Source organism: Nomascus leucogenys, chromosome 4, assembly GCF_006542625.1.
Source record: "Nomascus leucogenys isolate Asia chromosome 4, Asia_NLE_v1, whole genome shotgun sequence".
Lineage (NCBI taxonomy): Eukaryota > Metazoa > Chordata > Mammalia > Primates > Hylobatidae > Nomascus > Nomascus leucogenys.
This window is the reverse complement of record NC_044384.1, coordinates 80,307,634-80,320,003: the sequence shown is the minus strand read 5'-3', so window position 1 is coordinate 80,320,003 and position 12,370 is coordinate 80,307,634.

Here is a 12,370-nt window from a genome sequence, read left to right as displayed (position 1 = left end):
CAGGAGATGAAGACCATCCTGGCCAACGTGGTGAAACCCCATCTCTACTAAAAATACAAAAAGTTAGCTGGGCGTGATGGTGCATGCCTATAGTCCCAGCTACTCTGGAGGCTGAGGCAGGAGAATCGCTTGAACCCGGGAGGCAGAGGTTTCGGTGAGCCGAGATTGTGCCACTGCACTCCAGCCTAGCGACAGAGCGAGACTCCATCTCAGAAAAAAGAAAACAACCTTGCCCTTTGCTGTCCAGCAACTCGGCAGATTCTTGGTCCCTGCATAACATGTGGACTTCATATCTCTCTTCCTTTGCAGAACGGAGCAGAAGGTGGGAGCATAGTCCTGGCACTGGACTCTCTGGCTTTGAATCCCAGTTCTGGCACTTAGTAGCTGCAAGACCGTGGACAGATTATTTAACTTTTTTCTGTTTGAGTTTCTTCATCCAAAAGATGGGGATAGCGTACTTACTAGAGATATAGTAAGGATTAAGTGAATGTAACAAGTGCTTAGAATAGGGACTGCACATCATAAATGCTGCTACTATTACTATTACCACTCTACTGCTCACTCTCCCTGGAGTCTGCCCTCCCCAGAGACAGGCCAAGTCCTTCAGGAAGCCTCTGGAGCCCATTGCTGCCCTGCCAGGTGAGTGAGCTTTCTTGGAGCCCATGGTTCATGCCTTTAGCATAGCTCTGTGTTACCTTGAAGGTGTCTGCACATTTGTCTTCCCTACCTAGATTTTAATCTTAAGGGCAGAACCGTGTATCCGTTGCTATCATTCATCTCTTCAGCTCATGTCACACTGCTGCTAAGTAGCAGATTGAGAGATTCAACCTTGGGGCTCAGTCCAATGCCCAGGCAGTGTCTGTCTCTTTCTTTGATAAGTAAACATAGAGGGCTTGACAGAATGTTAGTTATATCAGCCAAAATGAATGAAGAGCTATCACCTCCTGCCACAGCTCACCAGATGTTGGCCCAGCTGCCTTGTAGGTGAACCTTCTGGAGGTAGATCTTGGTTGGGGGTTGGTGGATTCTAAAGGACTCACCCATATTGTCTAACTAGTGAGTTTTGTATTTAGGACCCAGCAGCAGTCAGTAGTCCCAGGTGTCCGTAGGGAAATTGTTAGGTGGTGTAATCAGTGATTACTGCATCCTTTGTGCACTTGAGCCTTTGGTGATCAAGCCCTGCCTAGCCTCCACTATTGAAAGTGAGGAAGCATCTGTATTGTTCCTGAGCTTGGAGCACTAATCAAAGAGGTCACCTGGGGGCAGTGTAGTCACACCAGTCTCCCCAGTAACGTTGGTACTGTGATGGAGCTCCTCACAGTGAGTACCACAGAATGACCCTGCCAGACAGGTGGTGGTGTCCCCATTCTATAGATGAGAAGACAAGCTCAGAGAAGTGCCTTGTTTAGGCCACCCAGTAAATAACGCAGCTAGGGTTTTTAAGCTGTGTGGCTTCAGAGACCAAGCTGATTAAGATAGGCATGGGCAGCTAATGACCCACTGCTCAGCTTTGCAAGAGGTAGTGTCATAGTTAAATGCAGGCTCTGGAGCCAGCAGCCCAGGTTTGAATCCCAGCTGTGCACCTTTCTGTGATGTGCATCTTTATGTCTCAGTTTCTTCATCTGAAAAGTCAGTTCCTGGTGCCTACTTCGTAGGGCTCTTGAGAATTTTTATTTTTATTTATTTATTTTTTTAAATAGCATTTCTAATAGAATCTAGATATTGATTGGTCTGACAGGTCTTCTGTGTGGCACTTTTTTGTGTATATGTTAAACTTCTTAGTTTTTTTTTATTATTATACTTTAACTTCTAGGGTACATGTGCACAACGTGCAGGTTTGTTACATACGTATGCATGTGCCACGTTGGTGTGCCGCACCCATTAACTCGTCATTTACATTAGGTATATCTCCTCATGCTATCCCTCCCCCCTCCCCCCACCCCAGGACAGGCCCTGGTGTGTGATGTTCCCCACCCTGTGTCCAAGTGTTCTCATTGTTCAATTCCTACCTATGAGTGAGAACATGCGGTGTTTGGTTTTCTGTCCATGCGATAGTTTGCTCAGAATGATGGTTTCGAGCTTCATCCATGTCCTTATAAAGGACATGAACTCATTCTTTTTTATGGCTGTGTAGTATTCCATGGTGTATATGTGCCACATTTTCTTAATCCAGTCTATCACTGATGGACATTTGGGTTGGTTCCAAGTCTTTGCTATTGTGAATAGTGCCACAATAAACACACGTGTGCATGTGTCTTTATAGCAGCATGATTTATAATACTTTGGATATATACCCAGTAATGGGATGGCTGGGTCAAATGGTATTTCTAGTTCTAGATCCTTGAGGAATCGCCACACTGACTTCCACAATGATTGAACTAGTTTACAGTCCCACTAACAGTGTAAAAGTGTTCCTATTTCTCCACATCCTCTCCAGCACCTGTTGTTTCCTGACTTTTTAATGATTGCCATTCTAACTGGTGTGAGATGGTATCTCACAGTAGTTTTGATTTTCATTTCTCTGATGGCCAGTGATGAACAGTTTTTCATGTGTCTGTTGGCTGCATAAATACCTTCTTTTGAGAAGTGTCTGTTCATATCCTTTGCCCACTTTTTGATGGGGTTGTTTGATGTTTTTCTTATAAATTTGTTTCAGTTCTTTGTAGATTCTGGATATTAGCCCTTTGTCAGATGGGTAGATTGTAAAAATTTTCTCCCATGCTGTAGGTTGCCTGTTCACTCTGATGGTAGTTTCTGTTGCTGTGCTGAAGCTCTTTAGTTTATTTAGATCCCATTTGTCAATTTTGGCTTTTATTGCCATTGCTTTTGGTGTTTTAGTCATGAAGTCCTTGCCCATGCCTAGGTCCTGAATGGTATTGCCTAGGTTTTCTTCTAGGGTTTTTATGGTTTTAGGTCTAACAGTTAAGTCTTTAATCTGTCTTGAATTAATTTTTGTATAAGGTGTAAGGAAGGGATCCAGTTTCAGCTTTCTACATATGGCTAGCCAGTTTTCCCAGGGCCATTTATTAAATAGGGAATCCTTTCCCCATTTCTTGTTTTTATCAGGTTTGTCAAAGATCAGATGGTTGTAGATGTGTGGTATTATTTCTGAGGGCTCTGTTCTGTTCCATTGGACCATATCTCTGTTTTGGTACCGGTACCATGCTGTTTTGGTTACTGTAGCCTTGTAGTATAGTTTGAAGTCAGGTAGTGTGATTGCTCCAGCTTTGTTCTTTCGCCTTAGGATTGTCTTGGCAATGTGGGCTCTTTTTTGGTTCCACATGAACTTTAAAGTAGCTTTTTCCAATTCTGTGAAGAAAGTCATTGGTAGCTTGATGGGGATGGCATTGAATCTATAAATTACCTTGGGCAGTGTGGCCATTTTCACGATATTGATTCTTCCTATCCATGAGCATAGAATGTTCTTCCATTTGTTTGTGTCCTCTTTTATTTTGTTGAGCAGTGGTTTGTAGTTCTCCTTGAAGAGATCCTTCACATCCCTTGTAAGTTGGATTCCTAGGTATTTTATTCTCTTTGAAGCAATTGTGAATGGGAGTTCACTCATGATTTGGCCTGTTGTTGGTGTATAGGAATGCTTGTGATTTTTGTACATTGATTTTGTATCCTGAGACTTTGCTGAAGTTGCTTAGCACTTTAAGGAGATTTTGGGCCGAGACGATGGGGTTTTCTAAATATGCAATCATGTCATCTGCAAACAGGGACAATTTGACTTCCTCTTTTCCTAATTGAATACCCTTTGTTTCTTTCTCTTGCCTGATTGTCCTGGCCAGAACTTCCAACACTATATTGAATAGGAGTGGTGAGAGAGGGCATCCCTGTCTTGTGCCAGTTTTCAAAGGGAATGCTTCCAGGTTTTGCCCATTCAGTATGATATTGGCTGTGGGTTTGTCATAAATAGCTCTTACTATTTTGAGATACATCCCATCAATATCTAGTCTATTGAAAGTTTTTAGCATGAAGCGCTGTTGAATTTTGTCAAAGGCCTTTTCTGCATCTATTGAGATAATCATGTGGTTTTTGTCTTTGGTTCTGTTTATATGCTGGATTACGTTTATTGATTTGTGTATGTTGAACCAGCCTTGCATCCCAGGGATGAAGCCAACTTGATTGTGGTGGATAAGCTTTTTGATGTGCTGCTGGATTCAGTTTGCCAGTATTTTACTGAGGATTTTTGCATCGATGTTCATTGGGGATATTGGTCTAAAATTCTCTTTTTTTGTTGTATTTCTGCCAGGCTTTGGTATCAGGATGATGCTGGCCTCATAAAATGAGTTAGGGAGGATCCCTCTTTTTCTATTGATTGGAATAGTTTCAGAAGGAATGGTACCAGCTCCTCTTTGTACCTCTGGTAGAATTTGGCTGTGAATCCGTCTGGTCCTGGACTTTTTCTGGATGGTAGGCTATTAATTATTGCCCCAATTTCAGAGCCTGTTGTTGGTCTATTTAGGGATTCAGCTTCTTCCTGGTTTAGTCTTGGGAGGGTGTATGTGTTGAGGAGTTTATCCATTTCTTCTAGATTTTCTAGTTTATTTGCGTGAAGGTGTTTATAGTATTCTCTGATGGTAGTTTGTATTTCTGTGGGATCAGTGTTGATATCCCCTTTATCATTTTTTATTGCGTCTATTTGATTCTTCTATCTTTTCTTCTTTATTAGTCTTGCTAGCAGTCTATCAGTTTTGCTGATCTTTTCAAAAAACCAGCTCCTGGATTCATTGATTTTTTGAAGGGTTTTTTGTGTTTCTATCTCCTTCAGTTCTGCTCTGATCTTAGTTATTTCTTGCCTTCTGCTAGCTTTTGAATGTGTTTGCTCTTGCTTCTCTAGTTCTTTTAATTGTGATGTTAGGGTGTCAATTTTAGATCTTTCCTGCTTTCTCTTGTGGGCATTTAGTGCTATAAATTTCCCTCTACGTGCTACTTTAAATGTGTCCCAGAGATTCTGGTATGTTGTGTCTTTGTTCTCATTGGTTTCAAAGAACATCTTTATTTCTGCCTTCATTTCGTTATGTACCCAGTAGTCATTCAGGAGCAGGTTGTTCAGTTTCCATGTAGCTGAGCGATTTTGAGTGAGTTTCTTAATCCTGAGTTCTAGTTTGATTGCACTGTGGTCAGAGAGAAGTTTGTTATAATTTCTGTTCTTTTACATTTGCTGAGGAGTGCTTTACTTCCAACTATGTGGTCAATTTTGGAATAAGTGCAACGTGGTGCTGAGAAGAATGTATATTCTGTTGATTTGGGGTGGAGGGTTCTGTAGATGTCTATTAGGTCTGCTTGGTGCAGAGCTGAGTTCAAGTCCTGGATATCCTTGTTAACTTTCTGTCTCGTTGATCTGTCTAATGTTGACAGTGGGGTGTTAAAGTCTCCCATTATTATTGTGTGGGAGTCTAAATCTCTTTGTAGGTCTCTAAGGGCTTGCTTTATGAATCTGGATGCTCCTGTATTGGGTGCATATATATTTAGGAGAGTTAGCTCTTCTTGTTGAATTGATCCCTTTACCATTATGTAATGGCCTTCTTTGTCTCTTTTGATCTTTGTTAGTTTAAAGTCTGTTTTATCAGAAACTAGGATTGCAACTCCTGCTTTTTTTTTGCCTTCCATTTGCTTGATAGATCTTCCTCCATCCCTCTATTTTGAGCCTATGTGTGTCTCTGCATGTGAGATGGGTTTCCTGAATACAGCACACTGATGGGTCTTGACTCTTTATCCAATTTGCCAGTCTGTGTCTTTTAATTGGAGCATTTAGCCCATTTACATTTAAGGTTAATATTGTTATGTGTGAATTTGATCCTGTCATTATGATGTTAGCTGGTTATTTTGCTCGTTAGTTGATGCAGTTTCTTCCTAGCATCAATGGTCTTTACAATTTGACATGTTTTTGCAGTGACTTGTACTGGTTGTTCCTTTCCATGTTTATTGCTTCCTTCAGGAGCTCTTGTAAGGCAGGCCCGGTGGTGACAAAATCTCTTAGCATTTGTTTGTCCGTAAAGGATTTTATTTCTCCTTCACTTACGAAGCTTAGTTTGGCTGGATATGAAATTCTGGGTTGCAAATTCTTTTCTTTAAGAATGTTGAATATTGGCACCCACTCTCTTCTGGCTTGTAGAGTTTCTGCCGAGAGACCCGCTCTTAGTCTGATGGGCTTCCCTTTGTGGGTAACCCGACCTTTCTCTCTGGCTGCCTTTAATATTTTTTCCTTCATTTCAACCTTGGTGAATCTGACAATTATATGTCTTGGAGTTGCTCTTCTTGAGGAGTATCTTTGTGGCTTTCTCTGTATTTCCTGAATTTGAATGTTGGCCTGCCTTGCTAGGTTGGGGGAAGTTCTCCTGGATAATATCCTGAAGAGTGTTTTCCAGCTTGGTTCCATTCTCCCCATCATTTTCAGGTACATCAATCAGACGTAGATTTGGTCTTTTCATATAGTCCTATATTTCTTGGAGGCTTTGTTCGTTTTTTTTTACTCTTTTTTCTCTAAACTTCTCTTCTTGCTTCATTTCATTCATTTGATCTTCAATCACTGATACCCTTTGTTTCACTTGATCAAATCGGCTACTGAAGCTTGTGCATGCGTCACGTAGTTCTTGTGCCATGGTTTTCAGCTCCATCAGGTCATTTAAGGACTTCTCTACACTGTTTATTCTTCACGAAAGTTAGCCATTCGTCTAATCTTTTTTCAAGGTTTTAGCTTCTTTGCGATGGGCTCGAACATCCTCCTTTAGCTTGGAGAAGTTTGTTATTACCGATCATCTGAAGCTGCCTTCTCTCAACTCGTGAAAGTCATTCTCTATCCAGCTTTGTTCTGTTGCTGGCGAGGAGCTGCGTTCCTTGGGAGGGGAAGAGGAGCTCTGATTTTTATAATTTTCAGCTTTTCCGCTCTGGTTTATCCCCATCTTTGTGGTTTTATCTACCTTTGGTCTTTGATGATGGTGACGTACAGATGGAGTTTTGGTGTGGATGTCCTTTCTGTTTGTTAGTTTTCCTTCTAACAGTCAGGACCCTCAGCTGCAGGTCTATTGGAGTTTGCTGGAGGTCCACTCCAGACCCTGTTTGCCTGGGTATCACAGCAGAGGCTGCAGAACAGCAAATATTGCAGAATGGCAAATGTTGCTGCCTGATCCTTCCTCTGGAAGCTTCGTCTCAGAGGGGCACCCGGTCGTATGAGGTGTCAGTCGGCCCCTACTGGGAGATGTCTCCCAGTTAGGCTACTTGGGGGTCAGGGACCCACTTGAGGAGGCAGTCTGTCCGTTCTCAGATCTCAAACTCCGTGCTGGGAGAACCACTACTCTCTTCAAAGCTGTCAGACAGGGACGTTTAAGTCTGCAGAAATTTCTGCTGCCTTTTGTTCCAGGGCTCTTGAGAATTAAGTGAACTGATTCATGTAGAGATTAGGCACTCAGTAAATGTTGACTACCATGCGTCTTCCCTGCTCTGCCTGCACTGGCATTGTCCTTGAGATTTAACTGTATTGACACATGTAGCCAAGGTCATGGTGGTCCTTGACACTTGACACCTATTGAATAAAGGCATGGTCTGACTGCCTTCTCTGCTGCATTAGTAAACCTAGGGCTCTGTTGACACAAAGTGGCTGGAACATAATCCAGGCACTGAGACAGGAGTCAACAGAGCAATACAGACATGATGCTAGAGTTCTGATAGAGGTGCCAGCACAGAGGACAGGATGTGCAACTGTTGAGGATGTCAGGTGGACCTAGGGGAGGTGGCACAGCCGCATTTTGAAGTGGAAGTTCCCTAGGTGGACATAGGACAGAGGAACAGAGTAGGGGTGTCTGGTGTGAGCAAAGGCACTGGCAGCCCCACTGCCTGGGGAAGGGGTAAGAAAGCAGGTTTGAGGGAACAGGCAGCTGGGGAAGGAGGAGCAGCACTGTGGTTGGAGACAGGCCCAGCAGATTGTAGTAAGGCAGGCAAGGAGGTTAAAAGTTTTCTGAAATATTCACCCAAAGTGTCTAAAAATGTACCTGTACAGTTTAAAGAATAGTAAACATCCTTGTATCCACCAGCCAGCTGAAGAAAGCATTAGGGGCCATCAGTGTGTTCCTCAATGAATGCTTCGCTCCCTGCCCCTGCAGAGAAACCCACTACCCTGAAATTGGTGCTGACCATTCCTTTGTTTTTCTATACAATTTTACTACTACATTGGGGTTTTGGGGACTGATTTTTGAACTTTATATAAATGAAGTCATTCAATCTAGTTTCTTTGATTTCATCTTCTCAGCATCGTCCTTGAGATTTACCTGTATTTACACACATAGCCCTAGTTCATTCACTACTGGGAAAACAAAGGAAAATGGCCAAACAGAACTCACACCAGGGTACTGTGACAGCATTTATTGAAGGTAGGAGCAGCTGCAGATGTGCCGGTCCTGTGTGGCCCATTCATTCTAGGACAGTGCACGCTGGGAGAGGGATCCTGGCCATTGGGCTACGGGGCTTTTAAGCTGCATGATTAGGAAGCACAGCTCCTCCTCCTGCTGTGATCAGGGCTCTAGGGTCTGAGTTTTGCTGTTGCAGTTATCTGATGTGGTCAGCCAGCAGCAGGATTTACTGCAGTGTGTTCATGGCTGGAGAAGCATCAGCCCTTCCTCTGATATGATTAAAGGGCTGGGGTCCAAACCTTGTAGTTGATCAGTGTCTTAGGCACTTAGCAATGCTAGATTCCATGGAACCTTGTAAGGGGCCAACTCCTTTTCTGGGAGGCCAGCCTGCAAGGGACAAACAGGTTAACTCTTACCTCTCATTCATCGTAGAATTTGATTGTAGGAATATACCAGAGTGTATTTATATGTTCTAGTGTTCATGATGGACGTATGGGTTGTTTCTAGTTTTTTATTTTTATTTTGCTATTATAGTGTTTCTGTGAACATTCTGGTGCAAGAGTTTTTCTAGGATAGTTAGGAGAGGACTTATATATTAGGGAATAACAATTTTTCAACATAGGTATACCAGTTTATATTCTAATTAACATTGGTAGAATGTTGCTGTCTTCATACCCTCACCAATGCTTATTTTCTGGCTTTTTAATTTTTGCCACTCTGGTGGGTGTATAATATTATCTTGAAGTTTAATTTTTCACATTCATGATTACTGTTGAAGTTGAGCATCTTTCCAGCCACTTACAGACCATTTGAGTTTTTCCTCTTGTGAAATGCCTGTTAGTGTCCTTTGCCTGTTTTTCTATTTGTGTTATCTTTTTCTTGATTTGTAGCAGTTTTAAACATATTTTTGGATAGTAATCCTTTGTCAAGAGTGTATTGCAACTATCTTCTCACTTTGTGCCCTGACTTTTCACTATTTATTGTATCTTGTGACTTCTTATTGTGAGGTGTTCATCTTGTTTGCAACTTGATCTGTCAGAATTCTCTGAGGCTTTGGCTAAAATCACCTTTCAGACAGGACCTGCACTTGCTGCTTCCTGAAGCCTGGGAATCACTTTAATTATGACCTCACCTGGGATCACTTTAAATTAAATTCAGCCCTTGAGGTTTGTTGCTAGATTGAACCTGAGGGGTTCTTTCTCTTCTCTCCTTCAGTCTGAGGATTTGACTGCACACACCGGAGAAGAGGGAATTACACTTTTCATTCTCAAGGTGATTTTTTTTATTTTCAATACATCCAGCCCCATGATAAAAATAGGCAGGATTCCTTGCTGCCCACTCTTGCCAGAGGCTTGCTTCTCCTTCACTCTTGCACTGAGGACTGGGCCCTCTGGAGTTCCAGCTTTAGAGGAGGCCCTGCATCTGGACTTATTGCCTTTGTAGGTTCCAGGCTTGATCTGCAGTTCCCTGGACTCATCAAAGCAGAAGGCCAAGGTCTCCAGGGTCCCGTAGAACTTCCCAGAATAGAAGCTGATTTTACTTCCCAGAGTTTTTGCTTTTTATTTTTGACCTATCTGCATGCCTCATTCCCCACATTAATTCAACAGTAGTCTAAGAATATTTTAAAATATTTATAATCTGGCATTTTAGTTGTTTACTTCAGGTTAATCTGAGTATCTAGTGTTCCTACTGCTGGAACAGAAGTGGCACTTTTCCATGAAATGTTCTCACATAAGTGTCCAGACAGGGAGTTGAATTCAGCTGAACTAACAGGCGGTGAAGTATTCTGTCCCCTTTATTAAAAACAAAGCACCATGAAGTTAATTTGCTCTCAATGTATAATGTAAGTATATGGGAGCTGGTGGGAGCCTGGGGAATGGAAAGACAGGGGATTCCCTTAGGTCTTATGTAGATACAGCCACAGCCTCTGCCCCCGTCCCCATCCCATCCCCACCTCCCCAAAAGGGCAGGAAGAGACAAAACCTGATGGGCCCTGAGCAGCTCTGCTTCCTGCCACGGTCAGAGACAGCTCCTGCCACAGCCAGAGACAGCTCCTGCTTCAGTCAGAGACAGTTCCTGCCACAGTCAGAGACAGCTCCTGCCTCAGAGACAGTTCCTGCCACAGTCAGAGACAGCTCCTGCTTCAGTCAGAGACAGTTCCTGCCACAGTCAGAGACAGCTCCTGCCTCAGAGACAGTTCCTGCCACAGTCAGAGACAGCTCCTGCCACGGTCAGAGACAGCTCCTGCCACAGGTCAGAGACAGTGGTCATTGTCCCCATCGGGTCTGATGAATTGTTCTCCAGGCCCAGCAGGGGCCTGCTCACATCCGGAGGCGGTAAGAAGGGAGGAAGAAAGCTTTAAATTGGGCAAAATTTAGACTAAATTTTGTTATCTAGGAAAGCCAAAATTTAGATCGCTTCCCCCGAGACAAAGCTAGCCCTGCAATGAACTTCATTGTTCATATAGTTTGTATATTTGTTTCAGTAAACAGACTCCTTTGACATGGAATTGTTGACAAAATCTATGCACAATTTATCAGTTGCCAAAATCATGTGCCTATATACACTTGGAAGTAGGAGATACACAATTACATTGTTACTGGAATATCACAATAAAGCAAATGGATACTTGGATGATTATATAGGATAGGGGAAAGTCTTTGCCTTACTCAAAAATACAAATATGAGAGGGAAAAATTCATTGTTACATAATCCTTCTAAGATAAAAGAATCCGGCAGAGAAAAGCCAATAGCCAATTAGATGGAAAATTTATAAAATGAGGATACTGGCCCCTTGATTTGTGAAAGCTCTTTCCAGATGAGGAGAGAAATAGTGGAGAGTAGATAAAAGACATGAAGGGTAACTTATGCGATACCAATGGCTAGAAAGATGCTTGACTTCTAATCAAAAAGAGCCCCTTCAAAACAGCCAATGCCATTTGCCTTATGATGCTCAGATAGGCAAAGATTTAGAGTGTTACCGGCCTGTGGTGGCAAGCCTGCACAATGGCATTGGGTGGGGAGACACTCAGACAGTCCCGAGCCCCACAGTCATAAGAGGTGTGGTCTTGACCCAGCAGTTCTAAGATTGTCTTTCAAGAAAATAGTATACAAAGAACTATATGCTTAAGTAATTGTGTTCAACACTCATCATCCTTAACCCACTTGGTCTCTATCAACAGATCAAATATCATAGTTCAACCACAGTTTAGAGACTACATCTATTTGAAATGATAGGAAATGACACAAGACATCTACCCTTGTGTTAAAGCAAATTCAGTTACACAGTGTTATTCCAATTGGTACCCTGGAAGTTTGAAATCCTTACATGAGCTTGTATGATGGAGGGAGGGGAAGAAGGAAGAGTTAATGCTGGAAGGAACCAGAACCCAGGCCCCTAAGACCAAGTCAGCCTGGCTCCTCCAACCAGTCAAGCTAAGAATCCTCACCTATGTCACACTGACCCTGCAGGATATATCCTGTGTCTCCCTGTACAAGCCAGGAAGTTGGGTAGGGCAAGACTGGCCGTTGCTAGCCATAGATGGGAAGACAGGCCCAGAAAAGGGAGGTCACTTAGCTTCCATGGCAAATGTTTGGGCCTTCCTGCCTTTTATTTTCTCCCTCTAGCTAGAGGAGTCAAAAGACAGCAGTTTCTCCTAGCCCCTCTTCGTATTGGTCTGTAAACTTGTACATATAAAACCGAACCAAAACATTGACAACAAAAACTAGGTAAGCATTAGGCTTGGGGCAAGGGGAAATGAAATTCTAGTCAGTAGTTAATAGCACCCAGTTACTATTGGCTGTTATGTACTATTCTAAGCATTCTTATCTATTAACTCATTTTAACCAATACTTTATGGGAATAGACATTAACCTCATTTTACAGATGAGAAATCTGAGGCCCAGGGAAGTTGAGTAACTTACTGAATATCACACAGCTAATAAGCCAGCTGTGGGATCCACATGCTTGACCAGTATTCTGAAGACAGGAAAGGCTGAGTAGGCCAGAGCTGGGTGAG